The 27,810-nt window shown below is 35.7% G+C and overlaps 1 long non-coding RNA gene across 1 annotated transcript; it reads right to left on the bottom strand.

Moving 5' to 3' along the window:
- Window positions 1–802: 802 nt before the first annotated feature.
- On the bottom strand, window positions 803–17,038 carry LOC138118369 (uncharacterized). The gene is made up of 3 exons (XR_011155106.1): window positions 16,953–17,038; window positions 1,938–2,011; window positions 803–882 (listed from the first exon to the last, which is right to left on the bottom strand). It is a non-coding gene; the product is annotated as an uncharacterized lncRNA (long non-coding RNA).
- Window positions 17,039–27,810: the final 10,772 nt, after the last annotated feature.

Below are 27,810 nucleotides of genomic sequence, written 5' to 3'. Positions count from 1 at the left end.
TATGTGTTCTGTCCATGTTGTGCTGTCTGTAGGATTTGGGAATTTTTGTGTGTTTATTTTGTCCTGTGTGCAATTTTAAAAGAAACTTGTGTCCAAAGATAATAATTTAAAAAAGCAATAAGCAGGATATTAATTCCACTGCACAACACGATGCTGGTTTTTAAATGGTGTGCATTGCTTTATTTGTGGTTTGGGTTTTTTTCATTAATATGAAACATTTTCAGATATGAAAATCTATATAAAAATCAAAAGGGTCAATGTGAATATCTTTACAAAAGGATATGAAGGGTAATACAGTACAGAATTAAATTTGAAAATTAAATTACCTTGCGTATTTTCATTTGTTTAAAATGGCCTTACTTTACAAAACACAAGTTCTTAATTCCTGCAAGTTTATTTTCTCAATCTGTAAGATATCTGACTTGTAATTCTTACTAACAGCACTACATTTAACATACAGGTTTTAATATCTTAAAAATATCAAAATTATAGATAGCCTGATGTATTTTTACCTTAATCTTGGGAGTTGGCGAATCAAATATTTCTGTGACCAAACTGATTATGCCTGCAGATCCCTCTTAAGTTTTCACTGTGAGTCAGACCAATTTTTTTTATGAGTAAAGTTTCCAGAATATCTCAGTAGATTATGAGTCCTAGTTTCATTTTCTAATTAAATTTCAGAATTAGTATTTAAATAGGCATGGAACTTTTATGCTATAAAATCTATAAATCTTGTCTTTAGGTGGGGTGGCAATAACTACAGGTTTTCAGGTCCAAGTCCCTTTTTCTTCTGCAGTTACCTGTCTCCAGTGAATTCCAGATTTCTGGTATTGTGTCTTCAGACAGAGTACATTATTCTGCTTAATGCATGTAGAAACTAGGCTTGGAAAGATAGGAAGAATAAGACAGTCTGACAAGATATGACAGATATAAAGTAAAATGGTATTTAGTAAAAATATGGCATGGTGGGGTTTTTTCCTCAAAACTCAGCTGAAATTTTCAGTTTTATTCCTAGTGAATCAACATCAAATAAAATGCCAGCAAAATCATATATTATTAAAGTATTGATAAGATGCAAGCCTTTAAAGTTCTTGAAATCCCCTCATAAAATTTCTGTATCATATGTTAAAATTCAGTTTAAGTGCTCTGGTGCTATCAAAAGTTGCTTTAAAGTAAAATCAATTAGAAGCAGAGGATGGTATGAGAGAACCAACAATACAGCTGCCTAACATTGAGCTGTGTCTTTTGTAACAATCAGTCCTAACTCTGGGATCTGAGTAATACAGAGGAATTTCTTTTTTCTTCGATTATTTAACCATTATTAAAATGGATTTGAAGGCAAAATAAAGTTTGGAGATCTGAAACAACTCATGCAAATGCTTATCTTACTGATAGACCTTCACTTTTCAACTTACAGTATAAATAAGCATGATTTGAGGTGTCTGGAAGGCTGAAAACCCACTTGTCAGTAATGTACAATCCACTATTCAACCCATGGGCAGGGAAATAATGACTGCATATTGAACAGTCATAAGTCTCCATAGGATCAGTGTTTCTTTTTATGGCAAGATATAGAACTTTCTCCCTCCTGTCATCACATAACTGCTCAGCCTCTAGTGCCTGTATGTTATGATCCTGCCTGTATTTCTGAGTGGCTAGGTTGAATGCTTTTTTTGGGGAAGTGTCCATCCAATTGGAATTCATTGGGGAAAAAAAAATTATGAGGCAAGAGAAAAAGTTGAATTTCATATTCCAAAACTATTCCCCTGGGAAATGAGAATTCAGAACATATTTGCAATGATTCAACACTGGCTCTCTGTAAATCCAGGCTAATGTTCATAGAGGAATGCTCTTCAATATAAATTTCTTTTGACAGGAGCCAGTGGCCTTGTTTGTTGGAGTGATAGGTCACAGAGGGGATTTTTGAAGACTTGTACCTTGTCTGTGATATCATACAATATGTTGAACTGGCCTTAGTGGTTTTGAAAGTCCCTTATGGCTTTATTTGCACCTATACAGAAAAGAATATTGTTAAAATATGTGATAGAAACACAGTAGAAGAAGAATAATACTAATCAAAACAGTGCAATGAATCATTTCAATAAGAATTTGAGAATAACCTTTTTTTCTAATATTAAGATTTATGAACTTGACTCAGTGGAAAAAAGTTATATATAGTTATTTCCTATCTCTAGTAAGAAGCCAAAATGTGGTTTCAAATCCCAGAAGAAATAAGTAATTTCCTGAATCCTAAAAGTCTTCTAGGCTTGACATTTTCAACGGGACACCTCTTCGCAGGCTTGAGACTTCCAGTTTAATCTTCACCAAGAAAATGTCTCTTAATTCAAGAGTCACTAGCTGCTAGTCAGCAGTTGTGATAAGCCTAATGCCCCCCTCAGAGGAAAGCCCATTACTCATGGACCCAGACTTAACCATTTTAGTCCTGGTTATTATCCAAGCAGCCTTTAAATAATGACCTACAAGGAGCTGCTAGGCATTTTTTCTTTTTTTTTTTTCCAACAGCAGACCTCACACAAACTCTGAAAATTCACTTTTCTTTGGAGCAGCTTGGTCCCATTATTTCTCCAGCTTCAGCACAATGAAAATACTTACATGAGCTGTCAAGGCTTATCTTTCGAATAACTCCTAAATACTTCACCACAGAAAGTAAAACATGGTGACTAATACTCTAACATCTGTTGCACATTGTCATGCATCCTGCAGTTGCCAACCAGCTAAAATGGCAGCACATTTATGTGTCAAGATTTCATCTCCTTCTCCTCTGTAATTCTAGGAAATCTAAGGTCCTACATCACTTATACTCTAAAAGATAAGACTAAGAATCAAAAATTTTCTCTCTGGAGAAAATATGATGTGTACTTTGTCAAGTGCAAAGAGTTGATGTCCTGCTCTAAGCTTCTCTTATCTAATTGAACATTCAGTTATAGAAGCATTTACTAACAATAAATGAATGAAGAGAATGCCTCTCTTTGATGGATTATAAAGTAGAGGAAAAAAGAAGAAAAATCAGCCATCATATGTGTTTGGTCTGATTAAATCAGTTTCTTGGACAGATTTCTACAGCTAATAAGATACGTGATTTTGAACATACCATATTACACTCCCCCAACACCAAACATTTCATGAAATATTTTTTTTTTTTTAAGAATAAGATCACAGTTGGCTCTGTTGTCTCAGCCTGATTCTTTATGCTTGAGTTTTGCACATATTATCTCTTGCCAGTGGAGACTTTGTATGATAATTTCTAAAAAAGCCAGCTAAGTCCTTCTGTCTTATATGAATCTTAAAGAACATATTCTATTCTATTCTATTCTATTCTATTCTATTCTATTCTATTCTATTCTATTCTATTCTATTCTATTTTATTCTATTCTATTCTATTCCTATTCCTATTCCATTCTATTTCTATTCCATTCAATTCTATTCAAAAATAGAGTTGATGTTTCTTACTTTATGAAACTTCTTCCCGTACTTGCTTGCCCCATCAGAAATAATGAGACAATTTCTGAGAGTCTTGCTGCAGTTCAAATAATTTGGTAAAAGAAATTAATAAAAAAAAACTAAAATACACATGCACAACACCAGGGTGTATGCAGAAATCTTCAGGTACCTAAGCTTAGGAGAGCTGCCTTGTAGCATTTACAAATACCTAAGTGATTAAAGAATCTAATTGTCTTTGTCTAGCAGTACATACTAAATGAATAAATGACTTGTCTTCTTAGACCACTTCCATAAATCCTGGGATGTATAAATTTAAATATTGTATTTTAATTTATTGACATTTCCTATTGCATAAATGTTCCTAATAAAGTTAAATTTCCATACAGGTTCAGAGTAGACACACAAAATGTGGCTTCTAGTCATGAGTTATTGTGGAGACTATTTTATGAGGAAACCTTCAATTTCCTTTTACTACTCCCATCCTTTGTGGTCACCCCTCAGAAACGTAGATAATTCACTTCGTTTCAAAGGACTGTAGGATTCTTATTTTTGTTTTATCTTAAAAGTATCCTTATTTATTATGTTTTTTATTTCTTTTATCTTCATTTTTATTTTATATTTTCTTTAATCTATTGATAGATTTTTTTTACATGGCAGAACCACAGTGATTTTTTTTTTTTTTTAATTTTAATATTTTAAAGAAAACCTGCCTTTAGACATACTGCCTTATACTAGGATCCCATCAGATCTTCTAAGCTAGGTCAGGTCAGGATGGATTAATACTTGGAGCAGACACCTCAAGTGAATATCTAGGCCTCTTAGAAAATCTAAATCTATACAGCACAGTACTAGAGGGCAATGTACAGCTAAAAGTGTTATCTTTTATATACATTAAAAACTGATGACATTTGTAAAATCTTATGACACAAATTGTATTGATTTTTCATGCTTCACTTTTGTGTATTGCACTTAGAATCCTAAAATTTTATTGGGCTGCCAAAATACAGTATTTCCTGTTGGGGCTGTGGTCAGTTTGTCACACATCACCTCTGCCCCTCTACTTCCTCAGGGGGAAGATTGCAGGGGGATCTCTGCTGCAATGCCTGGAGCACCTCCTCCACCTCCTTCTTCACTGACTTGGTGTCTGCAGGGCTGTTTCTCACATATTCTTGCTCCTCTCTCCAGCTGCAACTGCAAAGGGTTTTTTTGCCACTTCTGAAATCTGTTATCCCATAGGCGCTGTTGCTGATGGGCTCCGCCTTGGCCAGTGGTAGATCCATCTTGGCGCCAGCTGGCATTGGCTTTCTCAGCCATTGGGGAAGCTTCTAGAAGCTTCTGCAGAAGCTGCCCCTGTAGCCCCTCTCCTGTTACCAAAACCTTGCCATCCAATACAAAATCTCTTCTCCAATGTCATATAAGTAGTAACTGACATTTGAGTGCTCATGGGTTTGCTTTGGTAATAAAATCAAAATTGCAGAATTCATCTTAAGCTAGGACAGAAACTATCTCTTCTGTTTTTTACTGATTACTGTCGATCTTGCTTGCAGCAAGCCTAAACTGATTTGACACATGGATTGTCCCTACTTAAGCTGTAGAGACTGGCCCAAATTATGACATTTTGGTACAGTTTCAGTGTAAGCTCATCTCTAACTGAGAAGAAATAAAAATGGTTGACCTATTCTAAGATTCTCTGTTATGCAAGATTTCTCCTGTCTTAAATGCTTAATGAGGAGGCATGCCAAAAGCCTCTAAAATCAGATTCTTCTTCAGAGTACCATTTGCACCTCCTAGACACTGCTATGAAAGTTCATGTGGGTTTATTTTTATGGCACACTGTGTTGAAATATGGATTCAATGAACTAACTAGTGCCCATTAAAGGGGAATAGGGCATAACAACAACCAGCTTTTCTGAATTGAGTCCAAATGAGATACTTCATGTCAATAATTCAGAACCCATCTGGTGCAACTTAAAATCTAATTTATGTAGCTACCTTCCCCAAGTACACCATAAGAATTAGGCACTGAAGGGTGAGATCCATGGAAGTCAGCTACCAGAACTGTGAGCTGCCTAAGTTTTCTTGTTGGAGGCTCCCTGTCCCTCTAAAGTCCCATATTTTGATCCTTGATGGTACAGAATTTGAAATTCCTAGCCCCTTGAATCCTCTCCTAGAGTTACATGAACAACTCATGCCAAGAATAGGGCTTCAAACCTTACTTGTTAAATATACCAGATTGGTATCTCAATTACCAAAGAACAGTCACACTACCTTTTGTGGATCACTGTATATTTAGTTATTTATTTTTAAACAGTTAAAAAAAAAAAAAAAAAAAAAAAAAAAAAAGCCTTACCTCAGAGTATTTTGGCTCCTATCATGTAAAGATGCGGTTTTGAATGAGCCATTCCATAAGAACAGGCACATACAGTTCCTAGGTGGGGTCTCTTACAGAGCTACTCTACCCTAGGCAAGAGTATGCTGGAATATTTCCTCTTGTATTTTAGACAAGGCTTAACCTCCTGTCATGTTTTGACAATGCCAATGGATTCAGTATTTCTAGGTGTCTTGGGGCAACTTTATGATGTGGATCACCTATTGCTCTATGCCAGACATGAATCCTGTGCCTTTCTGTGCCTTTAAAACTGGGTGTGAGAGAAAGAAAAAAGCCAGACGAAGTTTTCAAAACAGTTTGTGCTCCAAGGTCACACTACTCCTCTGCGTGCTTCTGCAGTAGCAAGAGCGGAGGAAGCACCCTTTGCTGCTTTTCAGCCAGCTTTTGGCTCTCTTTCTCCAGAGAGAGATGGAAAGTTAATCTTTTTTTTCCCCTGGGATTTCGGCTTCTTCCCCTTCTCTTCTGGAACTGTTCAGAACACCAGAACTTACTGGGAGAGCTTTCCACCAAGGCCCGGAGGGGGCCCACTTCGAAGAGGAGAGAAAGAGAGACCACACCCAAAGAAAGGACTCTGAGAATTTACCAGGTTCTCTCCACAGCAAGAGGTTTTATTATTTAGCATTATTCTTTTCCCATTGTGCATTGTGTCTGTTAAATAAATAGGGTTTTTTTTTCCTTTCATTTTCCTCCAAGAAAAATTTTTTCTTGAACCTGGTGGGGGAGGGGCAGCTGAAACCTGCCTTCTGTCAGAGGACATTCATTTTAGATGTTCCTCCGAATTTGTGTCAAACAGGGACACTAGGTGAGATCAGGTGAATTTCAATGGAGCTTTCAAATCAGTTGAGTGTAAAATAGCTCAGGGCTGCCAAGGGTGCAAACACATAGAAAAAAGCAAACAGCGGTACCTCGGAGGCGGCTAATTTTGGGATGGAGATGTATGTTAATATTACAATTAGATTATAATGAACCAAGCTCATCTGAGGAAAATGATTTTGCCAAAGTTGTTGGCTCAGCAGCCTAACATCTATTTCCCTTCAGTGTCAGGTGCTATGTGGGTTCTTAGGTGCAAAGTACCACCCAGTTCTCCTCCCTGCAAAAATTGCAACAGAGCCTGGCTGGGGTGTGTCCACTCTGCTCCACCCTCTATTCTGTCCCCCTTAGCAGGTACTTACTGTTGTCTGGGGAATCATTGTGGAGCATGCCAACCGTATTCCATCCAGAGATTAGAAGTTGTATTTCAGCCTATAATTTCCCATGTTATAGCCTGTTAGAATGTGAATAGAACTTCTCCCCAGCCATTTTCCACATATGGTTATGTCTTCACTTCATCTAAAATCTCAATCCACAAAGCCTATTTGTCACTGAAGCTTCTGTAACAGTGTTTTCTCCCTTTCAATCATGGGCATTTTTTATGCCAAAGAGAGGGATTTAGAGGGGTGCTGGCTGTGCTTTCCACCCCCATACCAGTACAACCCAAAAAGTCAGGTATTCTGGGACAAAGACAGAGAGGAAAGTAGACTGCTCCAGGGGCTCCATATCCATACCTGAACTGTATCCAGCCTTATTCACAACAGCATGAATATTTTATATTTTCATTCCTTACCACATTTTTATTTGACTTTTTAATTAGTACTTATATTTGTGTACCTTTTCATTCTTTATCAGGCATGCATAGATCATGGGCAGCTGCACAAGTGAAATAAAGGTGGGTCATGAGGACTGTGACACAGTGAATCACTGTTTATCTCTAAAAATACCCAGAGCCACATAATTTGACTTCAACATTTGCTGTGCTCTGCAGTGAGTATACTATAACTAGTCATCTTTTCTGTGCAATGCAAGTACCAATTACTCTAATTAAAAGAATACAAGAGAATTATCTGAAACACCTGGATTAACTTTAACCTGTTGCTTGCTGAACCAAACTTGCATGCCTTTTATACCACCCCAAAGAATTGCTGTTTAAAGCAATAGGGTAAGAGCAATCATTTCTTCAGGCAACATTCTATGAGATTTCCTGGAAGATTATGATTCCTTAGACTTCTTTTTCAAGCAAAAAGAGATTAATACTGTCAAGATCGTAATGACAAAATATGTATGAAACAAACTTACCTTGCTTGTGTAACTTATTCTTTATGGGTAAAAAAAATCAAGATTTGTTTTTCATGGAAATATAGAATGGTTTGGGTTGGAAGGGCCATTAAAGACCACCTACTTCCAGCCTCCCTGTCATGGGCGGGGACACCTCTTACTAGACCAGGTTTCTCAGAGTCTCATCCATCCTGGCCTTGAACACCTCCAGGGATGGGGAATCCACAACTTCTCTGGACAACCTGTTCCAGTGCTTCAGCATGTTCATATGAAGAATTTCTTCCTAATATCTAGCTTAAACCTACTCTCTCTCCAATTAAAGCCATTTTCCCTTGTCTTAGCTCTACATGCTCTTGTACAAAGTCCCTACTCAGCTCTCTTGTCAGCACCCCTTAGCTACTGGAAAGCTGCTTTCAGGTATTACCAGAGCTTTCTTTTCTCCAGGCTAAACAACCTCAACTCTCTCAGCCTGTCCTCATAGGAGAGGTGCTGCAGCCCTCTTTAAGTGTAGATATTATTCCAATTAGTAAGAGGTTCTTTGGTTTAATTTTTAAAATGTTTTTATTTTAAAGCCTTCAGGATGTAATCATTATTAGCAAATAAATTGGAATATTCTTAGTGTTTAGCAGCTGAATGGTTCAGTTTAGCTGTGATAGGATATATCTGTCAAGTGAACTTGTCTCATCTCTAAGCATATGAAAGGAACTGCTAGGAAATTTATTTTAAAACCTAGGAAAGAGTAAAGTATTTCTTTTCAGACCACCTAGACGTTGCCTAGAGCATTTTTCCTACAATATTAGGTTATAAAGAGATTTATTGGGATAACTGCAATGAACAAATGTTATGTCTCAGCCTCAGATTTAAAGAAGTTTTGCATGCAGAAGGTGTCTTCATGGCTTTCTGTGGCTCATTTCCCTGTCCCTGGCAAGAAGATATAAACATTCCTTACCTTAAGACTGTGCAAGTCCTAGGTTAGGCTTGGCTAGGAACTGCAGTGCTTTGCTGTCCTTTAATCTCACACATAAACATACAAAAAGCAAACCAATTTATTTTATTTCCTTGAAAAAGTCTCATACTTTTAGCTATCAAGAAGCTTAAAGCTGAACAAGTAAAAGTATTTATTTCTAGTAAAATACTTCCTATTTACAGAAAATTTAAAAATTAATTCCTGAAGACTTCTCAAGGATGAAAATTCCCAATTCTCTTGGCGTTTCCTCACAGAAGATGTACTCCATGCCCCTAAAAATTAATTTTACCCTATATAAATATAAAGCAATTCCCATTGGAAACATACTGTAAATCACTTTTTTGACTGTTACGGATAATTTATCAGCAGGTCTTAAGTGAAGACTTGGAATTTCCTACTGCAGAAAAAAACTTCATTATGCATATTTTTCAGGAGCAGAACTTAAAATTCTCTTTTCACAAGCTTCCATAACAGCAAAATTTCATCTAGCTCTAAAGTAAGAGAGTACATTTCCTCTATTAAGCACATAACTAATATGTAGGGAGGGAACATACTGCTGTTCCTCCAATGAGATATTGATTTAATATCACTAATCTACAGGATCACCATGTCTTAATTAAACCTAAGAGATTGACTAGTTTCTTAAAGCTCTTAAGGGACTCCAAGTCAATAACAGTAATGCTAGGCATTTGTATAGCACAAGATGTCAAGATACCTTATAGATGTTAATTATGCCTCAGAATAACCCTTCCATCTATAAATAAGCTGTGTAGCACATTCACTATTTAAAAGCCAACATCTACTTTTTTTCAGGTACTGTATTCCTAGAGAGAAGACTGCAAGAGGGGAAGAAAAACTGTTCCCAAATCATGCTTTCTTCAAGGAAATTAGTATTTTCTTTAGTGGTTTTCTACTTCCTCATCTGTCTTTTAAAAAATTAGAAAATAAAAACAAAATTAAGAAAAGGTAGAGGAAATAAATTCATGATGGAAAGAAGAGCATAGAAAAGAAAACAATATTTCACACAGATATGTAGAGATTTATGTCATTCATGGAAACTTGTTATATTTTGAAGGATCATAAGTACTGCATCCAGCTGTGGGATCCCCAGCACAGAAAGTACATTGACTTGTAGGACCAAATCCAGAGTAGGGCCACCAAAAGGCTATTAGGGGTATGGAGTACATCTTCTGTGAGGAAAAGCCAAGAGAATTGGGATTTTTCATCCTTGAGAAGTCTTCAGGATGACCTATTTGTGGCTTTCCAGTACTTTCAGGGAGCCTACAAGAAAGATGGAGAGAGACTATTTACAAGGACGTGTAGTGAGAGAACAAAGAAAATGGCTTCAAACTGAAAGACAGTAGGTTTAGGTTAGATATTAGGAAGAAAATCTTTACTTGAGTGAGAGTGATGAGGCACTGGAACAGGTTGTCCAGAAAAGCTGAGGATGTTGCATCCCTGGAAGTGTTTAAGGGCAGATTGGATGAGGTTATGAGCAACCAGATGTAGTGAAAGGTGTCCCTGACCACATAATCAGGGGTCTTAGAACTAGATTATCTTTAAGATTCCTTCTGACCCAGGCCATTCTATGATTCTATAATTCTATAATTCTATAATAAACAGAAATTTTAAAATGAAAAAGTGTGTGTCTAAAATTTTGCATGTTTTCTAGTTAACTCTATTTATGAGGTTCTAGTATTTGTGAGGCTCTAGTACACACTGATGCATCGAATTAGTGTTTTTCTAATAAAATTACTGTTGACTGAGCTTCTCAACAAAGGAGACCAGAAGCTGGATTGCCAAAGAGGCCACTGCTCCTGAATGCTGTGCCAGTCTTTCACCTACGTTGTCCAGTAATGACTGGCAGCACTAGAGCCAGAGTAGGATGCAAGACACTTCCTAGTGTCCCTCTTAAATCACCGTACTATTCTCTTCCGCATGGTCTTTTTGATTGCAAAAAAAAAAAAAAAAAAAGCTAGGAATTTATTTCAAGATGAATGCCTAATTTTATGACCTTTTCCTGTGTTGCCCCATGAAAGCCTGAGGTGGAAAGCTCTTTATTTATGAACCAGAGTGGGTTATAAAACAAGTATTGCCAGTTTCCCCTCACATTGGCATTCATTTCATGATTTTTTTTTTTCCCTGATATAAGAACTGCCTACACCCCTGCTCACCATGGCAACTGAAGAATCTAGCAGCAGACTCAGGGTAGGAAAAACATAAGGAAAAAAAACAACTCAAAAATATCCCCCGACACTAAAATTGATTTTGTTTTCACAGCAACACACTATGAAATTGCAAGGAAAAGGGAGCTAGCTACCTATATTTCAGATGGAATCACCCAGCATGGGAGGAGTACAAAGATGTGTGTGTCTGTTTGCATGTTACACTGGAGTATGTTATGGGTAGGTGGCACTTATTTCCAAAGCATGTTTTGACTGTTGAGGGAGGATGAGATACTGACAATGACATGTTAGTGGATGTTTCTGTGGAAGAGAAGACGCTCATGTACTGGATGGAAAGCACAGCAATTTTGTTTGAAAAGTTTTCCTTCTGTTCCTGAGTTAGTGCAATGCACATAATTGTTGACAAATATTTATCAGCATGTCTAAACACACAGAAAGTGGGAAGCAAGTTCTTTCAACCACTGTCAGAATGAAAACAGACACTGATGTTTCCTAACAGCATAGTCAAATGCTATACAAGAATATCAGCCTCAGAGTTTATAGCTACTTAAAACAACAAGGAATATGAGTTTATAGCAGTAATTTCACAGAAATTACTAAAAAAAGGCATTTCAAAAATTACTTTGACACAAATATGAAATTAGTAATAATTAAAATTATATTAAATTATATTGTTATTTTCTAATCAGGAAAACACATATTAGAAATGAGAAAGGAAAAAGCAACATCCTAATAGCTCACCTTATTAAAGAGAAAGGAGCCTATATCGAAACTAGTAAGTAAAAACATCAATGAAAAGTTTTCTTGATGTCTGTGGGAAAAAGATTTGATTCATATGACTAAGGGAAACAGTCTCACACACAGTAATCTAATATCAGTAGACAGGATTATTGAAAGTTTTCTTACATAAATCTGGTTAAAAAGTTCATTTTTTCCTAATGAAAGGACAATAGGTAAAATAGCTTTCCTTGTTTGTAATCAGTTGTAAATGACTTGAAACTGAATTTAAGATAAAAAGGAATAAATATCATTTTCCACCACATATTGAAGGCAAACTATTCCATATAGTAAAAAAGAGAGCTTTTAACATAAATGCTTGTATGTGGAGGCCAAAGTTCACAAACTCCTTCTATGCCTACTATACCCACTGGAATTCCATGTTGCCCTCCAAACACAGATTTCACATATGCCTCTTGAGGAAGGAAAGCAGTGGTTGCCCAGCTCTAGACCAGCACACAAGAGTCACAGATAGGGGATGCAATTGAATTTAGGGGCTGAGATGCACACCTGTGTCTACAGTGCAGGTGACAGTTGTCAAAAACCTGATGGTTCTGGTTTTCTATTGCACGGAAATCGGAACAGGAGGTTATCAGGTTTGACAAGCCACAGAGTAATGTGCATGTGTTCAGAAAAAATTGGATCAATTTTTGTATGTTTTTGGTAACATTCAGCTTACTGTATTTTAATTTCATAAATTAGCTTTCTGTTGCTATTTATTCTTTAATTTGCTGAGTTATCATCTCTCACTGAATGTAGGTTGCAGGAGAATGAAGGACAGGATCTACAAAATGCAGAAAGCAGATCTAATGCTACAGGAAATGGAGCCAGAGTTGAAGACAATCAAATTCAAATATGACTAAAACAGAGTAGTGGAAAAGTATGTATTGATAAGGAAAGCTAATAGTAAAAATAATGAGGTAGCACTGTAAATTAATGATATGAAATATTGGTTTTAAAAAGTATTTTTTTTAATTGAATACTTTAGTTAAAACCACTTGGGGAATGACTGACCTAGCATTTATCTTCAGGCAGTTTTAGTACAATGTTCTATACCTCCATTTAAATTCTGCTGTAATAAGAAGTCCTGAGAGACAAAGGCACTTGCTAGTCCTCAGATGTGCAACCAGCTTAGAATACCAAGATAAAAACATTAAACTAGCTAGAGTTTGCATTTAAAGCAGTGGGAAAATGTAGAAATGCTCCAGAAATAGTGCAAGAAAATCAGCTGAAGAAAGGCAATATAAGTTTGCCAAGAGACAAGGGAGAGCTGGAAAAAGGACTCATCAAAAAGTGCAAGAATGAAGACAGACATGCCAAAAATTGAAAGATAAAAGTTATTTTATTTATGCAAATAAAAGGAGAATAATGTGTAAATGGATCCCTCTCTGCAATTATCTTCATATTCCTGACATTAAAGATAATCAGTGCATAGCACTAAAACTAAAGTAATCATTTGCATCTGTGTTCAAGAAGCAAGGATGTGGACTTGGGGGTTGAGTCAGCATCGGTAACACTGAAATCTCTGAAATGTTCATGAAACATCTTTTCCTGATTAAGAGAGGGTTTGAAAGAGATTATTTACTCTTATGTATGTCTTACCTATCTTTTCCTTTTACTTAATGTTTTCAGTTTCTTTTAATGATAACTGAGTCATGGGAAGATGACTGCACATCTTCTCAAATTAGTTTTGTAAACATTAAAGAAGCACTTAAGCGGAAGCACTTCTCCAGTTTCCAAAGGTACTGTTGCGTAATGAGCTGGTGTCACAAAGATTTTAAGCATGCATACTTGCCAAGGAAAAACTGGACTTTTATATTATGATTTTCCCCATTATTTACCCAAGAAATGTAGTTCTTGTGTTCAATTGCACTGTGTTTGTACTATGTCAAAAAGAAACAATTAATTTTTTTTATAACTAGACCCTTTTCAGCAGTAAGAACTTTGAATAAACTCTCCAGTTTGATGTTCTAGGATGAGTAATGTGAAATATGAAGATTCTATATTCTTTATTTCCATTTGTCTGCAAGTACTTTCAACCACTTCAGCTTGCTATTTTAATTCACCTTTTTTAAAATTTAAATTAAATTATCTGGATCAAGATTGAATTTGACATTCAAAATTAAGTGGGGGCAAGCATATAGAAATATACAGCCAAACTTCGAAAGGAGTAGAATTTTATTTGGGAAAAGTTTATGAGAATTTACCTCTAAAAGGCAGAAAAATATTTGCTGGAAATTTGCATTCCTGTTAGCCCTCTTTCATTATGCAAAATGACACCTCCAAAAGCCTCAGGTATTTCTAATAGAAACCAAAAGAAAAAGGGATAAAGAAATTTAAATCTAATAACATACTTTGGTAGAATATTTATAAGTGATCAGCTGTGTATTAAGCTGTAGAGAATACTCATCACAATCACTCTGGCTTGTTATATTCTCTCATCCAGAACCACCTAACCCAAGGCTAGATGGCTTTGAAATTTGAAAGCAGGTTTCTGAGCACTAGACCTTGCATCTATTATCATCAACAGCTTCAGTATGTGAGTGTGCATATGTACAAAATTAGGCAAGGTGTTATCTGCAAGCTTTCTTATTTATAGATACACTTTTCTTCCAGGTTTTAAATCATTTTTTTAATGAATGATACAAAAGAAAACAACTTAAGTACAAATGAACAAAGAATGCAAGTCAATCCTTGCATGGCATGAATCAGAGTGACTACACTGAGAAACAGCACCAGCTGAGAATATACTCAAAAGCATCAATGTTTTCATTCAGAACAATGTAATATCTCAAAACCTTAATCCTAGACTGCTTAAATCCAACTCTTTGGTAATACTATTCCTTGTTCCATAGTGAAATCTCATTTCATTAAAAGAGATTACTTCGGGGTAGTACATTTCTTACAGAAGAAAAGCAGAGCAGCAGTTCTAGCTTCAAAACCACCAAAACAGATGACATTTTAATAAACAAAACATGAGTTTGGTCAAAATCTAAGTGCAGAATTCTTGTGTTTTAAGAGGAATAGTCTAAGGTTTTGGAAAGGAAAAGGCAAATTTGAACTGCTGATTGGGTTTATTTACATTTTGGAGGCTTTGTGATGGGATTTTTTGGCCATACCTCATTCACAGCCATTGTCCATAAAATAAGGTATTTTTAAAGGTTCCAACTTTCTTTTGAAGTTTTTTTAGTTTCTTCCTATAGCCTGAATTTCTTAGCATTCAATAGTGGATTTGCAGAAGGTATTTTGCTTTAGTGTGGAGTTGCTATTGTAAAACATTTAATTTCAATGTTATTGCTGCAAATCCATCCTGTGCTATGTCGAGTTGTTGTTTGCCAAGAAACCAAGGACGTAACAAACCTATTTTAGCTGGAAAAGTCCAGCAATATTACACATCAGACCTCTGACAGTACACCAGAAATAACAGAAAAGTGCACCCTCAGCAATAATCAGCCATTGCTGAGAACAAGATTATACCTCACCTTTGGAACTGTTCAACAAATTTAGTGAATATCCTCTAAAAACTTTGGCCTGGAGTACTTCAAGAAGCTAGAGATGATACTGACATATGGGCAGCATCTGATGAAGTTATTTCCAGAAAATCTGAAAGGATATTTTAGAATCATGACTGTTAGAGAATATGCTTGATACCTAAGAGATCTCTCAGAAAAACAAAAGAGATTTAGTGGAAATATGAATTAAACAACCATTTATCTATTGCTCTCTGAACATGACTAGTTTCCATTTTTTTTCTTTTCCTTTCACCTAAACTGTTTTCTAATCACCCTGAAACTTGCAGTTCTAGAAGAATGATTGTCTTAGTTAACCTCCTATTAGTTATAATAAGTAAAGAGGAAGTGTAGCTCTGTATTTAGAGGAAAACACTAACAATTGAAATATTTGAAAAGAATTTGGGAGTTGGGGGACCCCTGCGTGATTGCTTGTTCTGGGCAAAATAAAAAATTGGAGATCGTTAGAATTATATGTGGTGCAAGAGGAAACTCAAAAGGAATGGTTATAACCTCTCACAGATCTGAGACCAGCAACATGCAACAGCCCAGCCTGCCCCAGTGCCTTCCTCCTCTCTGTCCATATCCCAGGAGTCCATTTCAGCCCATCCCAGGCCATCATCCCCTGCCCCACTGATGCTCTTGGAATGCCCATCTCCAGCTCTGTCCCTGCTAACCCTGACTTGCTCACTGAACTTCTCAGGCTGACCTTGGACTTGACTGACCTTTTCAACTTCTCTGTCCAAGGAACACCTTATTATCCCAGCCCTGGACCTGCATGGGATAGCAAAGCAAGCCCCCCACTGGATCTTCCCTGACAATAACCAGGAAAAGTGTACTGAGGGACACCATGAAATGTCAAGAAACTTGCTGTACAGCTGAGAAACTGGGAGCAAGGCATAAGATAGGAGCATGAAAGGAGAAGGAAAGCAAGCAAGCAAGCGAGAAAGAAACCAATTTTCATCTTTGTTTCCATAGTTTTACTGTACCATTGCTGATACTGATTCAAGCTTGAATGGCTTCAGAGGCATTTCATCTAGAATGACATGTTTGTGGTTTGTAATTGCTCTTCATAGAGGAAAGTTAAATCAGGTAACTATTTTACAAGCTAAAAATACTCCTTAAGTAAGATCACAGGCCTATAAAACAAAGATGAGAACTAAACATGGAAAAGGAGAGAAGTCTGCAGATGCAGACTGAGGTTTGGAGTATCTGTTTTAGTTTTTCTGACCAATGAAGAACCAAAAGAGGTTGTGTGCTGAACAATATTTATACTCAATTGCTTCTATGTACAGCAAAATCTGAGGAGCCTGGGGAGAAAGAGACATAACTCTGCCTCTGTATAAAGCAAAGCTGCATCAACACAATATTTTGTTTAAATAGTTCATAATTATTTTTTTCCTAAACCCAAAATATCGTTACTTTTTCTCTCCAGACAAAGCTGTTTTTCCAGACAATGAGAAATATGAACACAGACTGGGCCAGGAGCAAGGGGCTTTCTTCTGTGAGATTGTGATATCACAGAGTCTTAAACCTAGTCAAGCACTTTGTGTGGTTATCATCGAGCTTACCATCTCCAGCTTTTCTTGAGCTGAAGCCACAACCATTTCAGTGTGAGTGGAGGCAGTCATATACTTAGCATAATTTGGTTGTCTGTGAAACAAAAGGGTGCTAATTCATCCTCTTTTACTAAAGGAGATTTATCACAGGATTTTCTCGTTCTCTGATGGACAGGATTGCATGCAGAGACAGATCTTCAATTAGATCCAGCTGTCAGCTGTTCACCTTGTAGAAACTTTTGGGCAGTAAATATCATGCTGAAAATAGCAGTTTTTCTCACCTGTGTTTGGAAGTACTATGATCCAGGTATTTAGCTATGTCGCTCACAGTCTCCTTCTGAACTGTCAAACTAAAGTAAGTTAATCAAAACCTCAATTATTCTCTGGGGTTTTTTGGAGCAAAAGTTAGGGATTTTTAAAGTTTAAGACTCTCAATAGTGATTGATCTTCTCTCTTAAAAAAGACACAGTAAGTAAAAGAAATTATCAATAAAACCTTTTTTTGTTGGAGTTGACCAAGTTGCTGTCACTGTTTGAACCTCAAACTTGGACAGCAATGTTTCATAATTTCAGCAGTGTTTTGGTGCAATAAGTATTGAATTTTGACAGCCTTAGGCAAAACTTCTCGTCTTATTTAAATCTCTGTATAACATATTAAGGTCTGGGGCTTGTTCGGCTTTTTTTAACTCCTCTGCAAATAATAAATCCTTTATATTGTGAAAGATGGAAGTGGAAAATTTTTATGCCTAGAATTTTAAAAGATTTTTTTAAAAATTGAACAATTTCCAGTGAGTCTGTTTTTAAACTTCAAAAAGGAGAATCAAAGGGCGAACCTTCCAGTGTTATAGACACTTTTGTGATTCACCTTCCATGAAGACAGAGATCTTCAGGGGGTAATTAACTAACAAAAAGAAATGTCAGTATATATTGTGTATTATAAGGAAAAGTGCTTTCTATTCTGCTGAAAAACAGCAACAGAGTCAACAATATCAGTTCTTTTCCATGCAGTTTTGGACTTTAAAACATATTGCCGTCTCTATATTTTTCATTATTTGGAAAACCTACATTTATATTTCCTTACATGCAGGTAAGATACTCTCTCTACAAATAGCAGCAGATATTCATAGACATGATAATGGTGAACACACACATACACCCACATAAACTCTCTATTGCTTTTAAAATTTTTCTGTATTTTACATAAGATAAGATACAGAACAGGTTAAGTGCCACCATGAAGTTGCCACACATATAGCATAGCCTGAGGTACCTTTTTTCTTTGGGTTTTGTTACTTCTCTCTATAGGCCTTACATTTTCAGCAAGTGCCATATGGACAAAACACTTCCTGGTAAAATTTTGGACAACAATTAACATAAGCACAGCAGGAGATTCCAACTGTTGACCCCTAAAAGGTGGTTAATCAACAACATATGGGTTTATTTATCCCAGCAAGGCCTTTTAATTAACAGTTCTGGAAAGTGTACTTTTTTGTGAACACTTTGTTATAATATATTGAGAAAATTCTAAATAGTGAAAATGAAACTCCAGCTTGAAAGAAAATGCCATTGTTTATATAAAAAAAAATCTGTCAAGAAGTCAGCGTGTGAGAAACCCTAATTCTAACCTCAAACAATGCTAAATTAACAATTTTTGTGCCTGGAATCAGATCTGAATTTATAAGAAAATCTCTAAAGTGCAGAAAGTTTGCATTTAATATTTAAACTCATCTTTAAAAAACAAATGCACATTGTAAACTTTATGTTTGGACTAAAAAATGTCAGTAGGACAGGAGCCTGGTTTGAGCCCACCCTCTGAATGTAACATTTACTTTCAAGCTGACAGAGGAAGATACTTGATGATAGGGTAAGTTGTAAGGAAGAGAGGATAAAAAAATAAATAGTGATGCCAAACTAAAGAGGAGAAGCAAACATTAACAAACAGGCACAGAGCACAGAATAAGTAAACACAAGAAAAGTAACAAACATTAATAATACCTCTTTATTAATGTAATGCAAATTATTTAAGGTAAGCCTGAGGTAAACCAAAAACCTTACGGTATACCAAAGATATTTAACTAAATTATTTAAGGAGAACAACAAACCAAATTTTCACTTGGTGTAAATTGGGACAACTACCTACAAAAAACTGATTTATATGTGTCTTGAAAACATAATCAGGCTCTTTATACTACAGAAATTGAGACAACAAACCAGAGAGCCTTTTCTTTATCTTTGATCAACTAAAAAAAAAAGAAAAATGTCTTTGATGGTATTTCCTCTGCTTATAAAACCTCCTGGTGCACTTCCTGTGAATTGTGTCCCAATGATGATGGCACTGGGACATCTTAAGGCATTCAAACACTTCTAATTAACAAGCCATGCAAACTGAAACAACTACTGAGCACCTTGGAGTATACTCATTCTTCACCTCTGAGCACTGGATTCTACCCTTTGTTAAGAGCAACTGCAACACCAGGAGGATTATTTCGTATACACTTATTCATTAGCAAAGCTTGGTATGTCCTAGCAGGCAGAAGCATTTTACTCTTTTACAGCATTCTGTGGTAAATTAAAGGCATTTTTCCTCTTAGAAAGTTGTTTTTTCAATACTAAAAGTATTGGAGTCTCCTTAGCTGAGATCTCTGATTGCCTACAGTAAAATGGAAGAGTGCAGATTTTAAGGATTGTGAACATCAGGCCAATTCCAGGGTAATTGTAGCTATAGCTACAACCTTCTAAAAATGTTTGCCAAAGAATCTGTTAGTCAGCTGAGATTCCACTAAGTGAGGTGTTATATTTGTCTTCAAAATAAAACAGAAAAGATTTTGGCTTTATCATTGGCTACTTTGCCACATTAGAAATAAGAGAAAATAACCGAAATTGGTAATTGTTATCCATCCTGTATTATGTGCTAACAAGGAATGAGAAACCAACCAAAATATGAGGATTCAGGTAGAAGTAAAGATGGCATTCTCATTAAGAAACCTGTGTAGGGGACTGTTGTCTCTTTCTCTGTGGAATGCCATACAAAACCTTCTCAGAGAAGCAAGTTTTTAGACTGATAGCCCTTGCAACTCTGTAAAACTGTCAGAAGTAACCACATATCACAAAGCTTAGAGTAAATACTAAAAACAGGGACAGAAATATCCTGATAGGCAGATATCCATGTTATCCTCTATAGTACAAGTCACCATTCCCTGTATTTGAAGTTAATGGTAAGCTTCAGTAAAGACCTTGTACATAAAGAAGGATTTTCAGGATTAGCCACTACTAAATAAAGCCTTTACCTTTAATTAGAAAGTGTTGTTTTCTAAGATGGATGTGGGACTCCAAGTGTCTGATGGTTCCAATTTTAAAAAAAGACCATTGTGCAATTCCTATAAAGAATATGATTAAGCACTGAATACAGTTTACAACCTCAGAGGAAGTGTGGATGTCTTCAACTACACAGATAGTGCAATGAAAGTAGTCCTGAATCTATTTGAAGGAGGAAAAGAAAGAAAATAGAAAGAAAATTTAAGTGCTGCATAAATTACATGAGCTATCAACCTCCTGCACGTTGAAGACTAATTCTTATAAAAGAGATTAAAAATCCATAGATTATTCCAGCATGTTACCCTAAGTGAACAACTAATTTCATAAAAGTGAAGACAGTATCTTACATAAAAATACAGAAAAAGTGAAATTAAGCTAAGTGATTCATGCAGAGCTGTTGATTTCACTTTCAAAAGAAGATCAATGATTAGGCAAATCTTCTGTCCTGGACTTTCTCTGTCATTGTTAGTGAAAGTTTTTATTTTTAAAAGATCTTTTATTCCAATAGAAGATATTTCTGGTTTTATTTTTCAAAGGACTAGTGAGTAATAAAAGCACACTTATTAAGGTAGAAGTATGGTCCATAAGATATATTATAAAAATGCCAGCATTGTTGGGTTTTGTTTTGCTTGTTTGTTTGTTTATTAACCTATGCATGTTTAAAATTCCATCTAAATTATACTTAGGGACTACTCTCTCAGTAAAAAGCCACTTGAGTCAGCTTTTCATCTAAGCAAACTACCTGTTTAGCACCTGCTTAGTCCTGCTGTGTGAACTAGACAGCAGTTCAATTTAGATCCCACATTTTCTTTTCAATAACTTTGATGAAAATAAGAAATAGATAAGAGTTATTTTAGGCCTGGACACTGCTTCTGGTTTGTATGAAGTGTTTTTTGATTTAAGTGAACCCAGTCAGACACATCAGGAAAGCTGATGTAAACAATTTAAAACATTAGTCCAGTTCTAATGCACCAAAACTAAAAATCAACTATGAGCTACTTTCAGTCCAGTTATCTCAAGGAGTTTGCTCTCCAGGCTGAAAATGAAGATCTAGGAAACACAAACTAAGCATCTCATTCCTACAAGCACAATAGAGCATTAAAGGACGAGGTTTAATTTTTAGCACTGTGAAGGGAGCTTCAAAGAGTATGACCAGTGTATTACCAGTTACCTTTTGTGATGATGCAGCAAGTTCCATGTACATGCTCTGTAGTACAATGCTATATTTTTTAGAAAGGTAACCATTTTTTTTCTGATACAGTACTCCTATGGCTGTTTTTTAAATCTTTGTTGAGATGAAGGGAGAGATAACATTTCCTTTAAAATTTTGGAGTTTGGGAGTTAGCCAAGTGAAAAATAGTGAGCTTCCACTGCAACTAATTGAAGTTAGATATTGTTTTCATTAAAGTCTCATCAACTTCACATTTTGTTTATTTTCAAGTGTAGGTTTCAAGTGTTGCAGATGTGTTGGTTGGGTCTCAGGGAGGGAATATCAGCTGTCACACCTGGGTCATTTGCTATGTTATGCCTTTGGGCACTGAGCTGCAGAACATCCTTTCCTTTTCTAATGCTCAGGAGAGGGTTTCGGGTGCCTTGTAATTCATCTCACTTTCTAGTGGTTAAAAATCAATCCATGGCTAAGTGCTCACATAATCTGGATCAAAGTAGGCAAGACTGCATGATTGTTACGACCTCTTGTTCACAACGAAAATCTTTGTATTAATGTAGCACATTGTTATATTTGTACTCATGGTTCATTATATTTGATTTTCTACATCTTTATGTTTTTGCAATCTGACCAAACTACATAATGCTTAACAATGAGCATCCTAACATTTTTAAAGAAGCATTTCAGTATACAAAAAAGAGAGATGGCTTTCATCTTTCCAAAGACAAAATTATTTTTATTTGAGGAAACGTTGATCTTGAGAGGAAATTTTCTCTTTCATTCCAATATAACGATGCTGAATATGTATTGATATAGTGCTAGGAAGATTTCTCTTGTTTCCCATATTTGAAAATTCATTTTCCTTGTCAGGAGAAAATACTTGCAGGGATTCATTTTATTATGAGGTTATTCATCTTTTCCTAAACACAAGAAAAAGTGCAGAGTGTTTCAATATGGAGTGGACATAGCCACAAGAATGTAAAGAGCATTCCTTAAAACTGTTGAGGGTAAACTGGGAAGTGGGTAAAGGAAAAGGAGATAAAAAGCCTCAGCTCCCTATAGGAAGGAATGAAAATCTGGACAGAAAAAGAAAGAAACAAGCAGACACTGATGGCTAAATTACTTGTCTCAGGTAAAGACAAATTAATAATTTTCTTTAATAATTTGAATTTTAATAAAACTAATTATTTTTAAATCTGTTCAGAAATGTTGAGGATTAATTTACTTCCGTGTTTAAAATGTGAATAATCAATTTATGTCACTTTAAGATAATTGTTTTACTATATCTGTCTAATATTTTGATAGAGAAACCTTGGAGAAATTTTAGTTCTTGGGAGTGAATCCTGAAAAAATATATGTAATACACAGTCTTGAGCTACTGAATTTTGATGTGGATTCACTGAAATTTGTAGGAAATACTAGTCAAAACTTCATTAGAGTCATTATGCTTTTCTTCATGTTAAAATGTTGTTTCTTGCTAATGTAAAGCATCCATGACTTATATAACCTGGCTGCACTACTTAAAACTCTTTTTAGCAAAACCAGAAAAATGTTTCACAACTCTGATTTCCTTGGTCAGCCATAAAGATACCACCAGTATCTGATGCATGATGTGAACCATTTCCTGAACTAATGGAGGACCATTCAAAACCAGTTTAATTCTTTGCCTTGCCATTCCTATTGGAAGCTTTCTCCACAAGTTTTTTCCAAACATGACTGGAAACTTGACATTTCAGGCCTGAATCAGTTCCTTAACAATTCATAGTCACTTTTCTCTTATCAATATCACCCTTTAAAAAAATATGTTCCCCTTCTGGTTCTGGGTTTAAACACAGACATTAACATTTGTTTTGCTTGACTGAAGAAGGTGTGTACTTTAGAGTCATTGAATATAGGCTCTCCTTTTCCTGGTTACCTGAGTAATATTTTCCAAGGTTATTCCAGATAAAATTTTGTGGGTTTTTGGTGGGTTGGAAGAACTCCTCTGTCTTCACTTGAATATTGAAATGGCACTACATCTTCCTCTTTCTAAAGAAATAATGCAGCTGGTAGATCTTAATATTGTCTCAGCAATTTTCACAGCCACAGTACACTGATGCCTTACTGTCTTTCATGCCTTAATACTAGCCTTTCATTTTCCTCCCCCCCCCTTATTCAGCCCAAATTCTTGCTTACAGCAGTAGTCAGCAACATGATCCCTAACTGAATTATATTGTGGTTGATAACAAGGTTATTTAATCACATTTAGTCATTTTAAGACACTTACACTATCCACATATTGATAATATATCCTACCTTTTTGATGGCAAAAAAAAATTAGCAGAACACTGCTAGTCTCTCTGCTATGGTCAGAAATTAAAATATTAAACAGCATTTGTCTCTGTGAAAACTTCTAAATATTTTCATTACTAAATTCCTTTCCAAACAATGTTAATCATAATCCTTATACTAGCTTTTTGTACACCCTACATTTCTTAGACTATTCCATTATCTTCTTTAGTTTAACCAGCAGTGTAAGTCCTTTATCAAAAAACTGACATACCTTATCAAAGAAAATATCAGATAAGTACAGCAAGATGGATTTGGCAAATATGCATTATATACTTTTTCCAGTTTACTTATACACTTTTTCCAGTTTCTTACTTACTACCATGGCTGATTATTTTTTACTTTTTAAAGGAAAAACTTCTTTGAAACATTTACATCATGGGAGCAAGACTATTAGTGTTTGTTTTGTGTGTTCTGTGCCTTTTTAAACATACCTACCACATGTACTTTTTTCAGCTGTATAGTACTATTTAATAAAAAAAATAGCTATTAAAAATCTTTGGTATTGGACCATCTGCTAACAATAAAAATAAATTGACAGTTTTTGTTGAGAAACACCCACAGTTACAAGGACTCTGAAGCACTAGTCTTTTTTCTGTGTTTTGGAGAAAAAATTGTGTAAAATTCTGGTTTCTATTCAATAAAAAAAATTAACTGTCTCAGGGGCTTTGACTAATCACTGCATTCTATTTTAACTCCAAATTTTCATACAAGCTCCCAGTACCACAAGTATGCTCACTTGGGCTGCCAGGGTATTGGTCAAAGCAGAGAATAAAACTGCAGCCTGGCTGGAGTCTCATGAAGCCACACAACCCACACACCCCTGTAACACAAGCAATGCCCCAACTGGGATGTGTGAGCACGGGCTGTGGCAGGCAGTAGGGTCAGAGTTATTAGCAAGGCATTAACTTGCAACAAGACAATATTGAATAATTGTGTGTTATGCTTCATATTTATATGTAGACATATTGTACCATCTCTTCCTCTTAGCAGGAAGTCCATGGACTGACCTGCTGCTGATTTCAGTAGGGATAGGCTCTGCTGTGTTACCAAACTTTCAGAGCAGCTTGGATACAGACTGTCAGATTAACTCTTAGAGGTATGCTCGAACTAGAATAAAGGTTCCATAACAAAACACCAGAGTATACAAATCTGCTTTGAATATTGCCTGCTATATAATAGTATTTTAAGTTAAGCAGTTCTTCAAACTCAGCATGTAGTTAAGTATTTTGCTGAATATGGGTATGTTAGCAGAAACCTAGAACCTCTTTTGAGATGAACAAAATCATCACTATGAAGTTTGACAGTGTGATTATACAAAATCATCTTTTGTCTGTAAGCACAATTTGCCGAAACCCAATATAAATCATTTTACCTGTCTACAGGAATATCACTGAATAAATGTAACTACCAGCATTGGGGCTGAAGAAATATTTTTAATGAGTTTAATCTATATTTTATATTTAAATGTATTACTTAGGCTGAAATCCATCTGGGCTTATTAAAGCATAATCCAAAGCCCAAAATATAGCTGGGAAGGCAAAAAATAAGTTAGCCAACTATAATGTGACCAACACAATAACAATGCAGCCAGCTGCAAGCTGAATGTAGTAGAAACTTCTCAGCAATTAAAAATCACTGTGCATGCACAGATTCTCATCAACTATTTATAACTGCTTCCCTTATTTATATTAAAGACAGAAAAAATGTTACCATGTCTAGAAGCATTTTATTTTAAAAGAGCTGGTTTAATAGGTAAAATTACAAGAATCCAACCTAGAAAATAAAGAAATTAGTTTTTAAAACAATATTCCTCTTGTACGAGGAAAATTTTCAGGGCTGCTTCAAGTAAGTAATGACATTATAGGAAGGTAAGTCCAGAAAGTACTATATGACACCCAAAGCAAAGTCAATTGTGCCTGTGGTTTTTTTTAAATATCTGGTAAACAACTTTATGCAAGGGTTTGCTAGCAAACTAACACGAACAAATCCCATGGGAGGATTTGGCAAGCATGAAACCTGCAACGAAGGTCTGAGGGTCAAGTCTTGGTGGGTAGGAAGAAATATGAATCACCCAGGAAGACAAAGATCAGATTCATCTCTTCTGAGAAAGTGAGTAGTATAGAAAAATCAGGTGAGATTTTTATTTGAACACTTACCACCAAACTGCTTCAGCACCTCCCCCTCATTAAGCAATGTATTCCAAAATTTCATGCATGTTTAAGCTTAAGGATATTAAGAAAAACTATTTTTATTTGTTCTGCTGTACTTTTTACATTGAACAGTCCTTCCTATCAAAGTCCCCTCGAGCAGAAATGTTTCATAGATCATAATCCTTTTGGCCTCTCTCATAGTTCTATCTCAAGCTGAATGGAAGGAATTACTCCAACACTTCCCATCTAACTTTGTAACAAATATATGTTTACAAAACAAAAGCTATGTTTTCTTTGTTGGAAATGCTTCAGTTATATAAAAAAAAAAAAAACCCAACCTAATAATTTTCAGTCATTCAATAGAAGCTGCTTGTCCATACTTTTAGATGCAACGAAATTTAATTGAAAATAACCTGAAAAAAAGGTCATTACATTTTTAAACTGCAAGTCTCTATTTTTTCGAAGCTACTGCTAATTTTAAAAGTGTTAATTTATATTTAAAAAGTGAGAAACAGTATAAGAAATTCAAATTAAAAACACATTGCAAACTCTCTTTTAATTTTCAAGTTGATTGAGTTTGGGCCTAAAGAAATTCACTTTGAGTTATATTTTCAATTAAATCCTTAGCATACAACAGCAGCATTTAAATGCTGTACTTCTGTCTCTGAAACACAATCTTATTTTTTTAGGTTGAAATGGAAGATTATTACTATGGTCAAAAATTTTACCTGGTGATATAACTTCATCCAGCTGTACTACTTCATCTTGTGTAGTAGAGACATAAATGTGTGATTATGTGCACATATGTATATGTATATAATACCTCCATAAAGATTACAGAAAACTGGAACCTAGAGGTCCATTATATTAACTTGAGGCATATTAAAGCATCTTGAAATAGCACAGCAGTGACTGTCAGCTAGCCAGACTGCCTAATGTGGAGAATTTCCCTTGTTAGGTATCTTATTAAAGTTCTCAGCAGGGTTTCTGATTTGTCTCAACATCAAATGAATAGCACCAGCCTTTATTCAAGAAAGAGATAGCTATAGTCTAACTAGACTATGCCAAATTCCAGAAATGTGCTTTTCACACTTGCCAAAGACTTTTTTTTTTCCACTGTGCATATTTCCAAGGAGACTATCACTATGGACCCTATTCATAGGAAATATTATCCTGAGTTGTTGCACTACTACACCAGCTGACTTTTGCAAGGGTATTTAATCTGAGAGAATGTTTTCCTTGGTTTTGAAGTATCTGTGCAATATTGAGTTATTTAAAAGTAGCTGCTACAGGAAGTAAAACAATGAAAGATCATGGCAGCCTCCCCTGTTCCCCTGCTTTTTTTGAAGATCCTCTTGAAGGAGCAGGAAATGCTGCTACTGTATCAGTATTAGTGTAATCCTAGGCATCAGTTACCAACTTTTATTAAAAACTCTCTCAGCAAGAGAGGGAGTCTTTGCATAGTGTGGGATCAGATAATAAAGACAGGAAATAAATAGCTGATCTCCAGAGTAAATCTGCAGGTGCATTTCCCTCTACCCTGTGTTCACCAAGGAAGCAATCTCTTGATAGATAGTGCAAATGAAGTAGAGTTCAAGAGCTTCAGTCATTAAAAAAAGTGGAACCTGTATTTAAGTCCCTGCTCTTCCAAAACAGGGCTGATGAGAGAGCAAGTGACTGAGAATCTAAGCTATATAAGACAAGAGTTGCTGTGAAAACTACTTTTCAAGACCTGTGCTCAAAGACAAAATTTAGACCTCTGTAATCTCCACACAATATACAGAAATAGTGAAGTACCTCAGAAAGGCATTTAAAGTTGCTTCAGGGAGAGTGGGGAGGTGCCAATCCAAAATCAAATGCTGCAGACAGTGTCTATAAGCCCACTCACATTTGAGTTTTGAGCAGGT

This window comes from Aphelocoma coerulescens, chromosome 1 (assembly GCF_041296385.1).
Source record: "Aphelocoma coerulescens isolate FSJ_1873_10779 chromosome 1, UR_Acoe_1.0, whole genome shotgun sequence".
Taxonomy (NCBI): Eukaryota; Metazoa; Chordata; class Aves; order Passeriformes; family Corvidae; genus Aphelocoma; species Aphelocoma coerulescens.
This window is presented reverse-complemented; position numbering and strand designations above follow the sequence as displayed.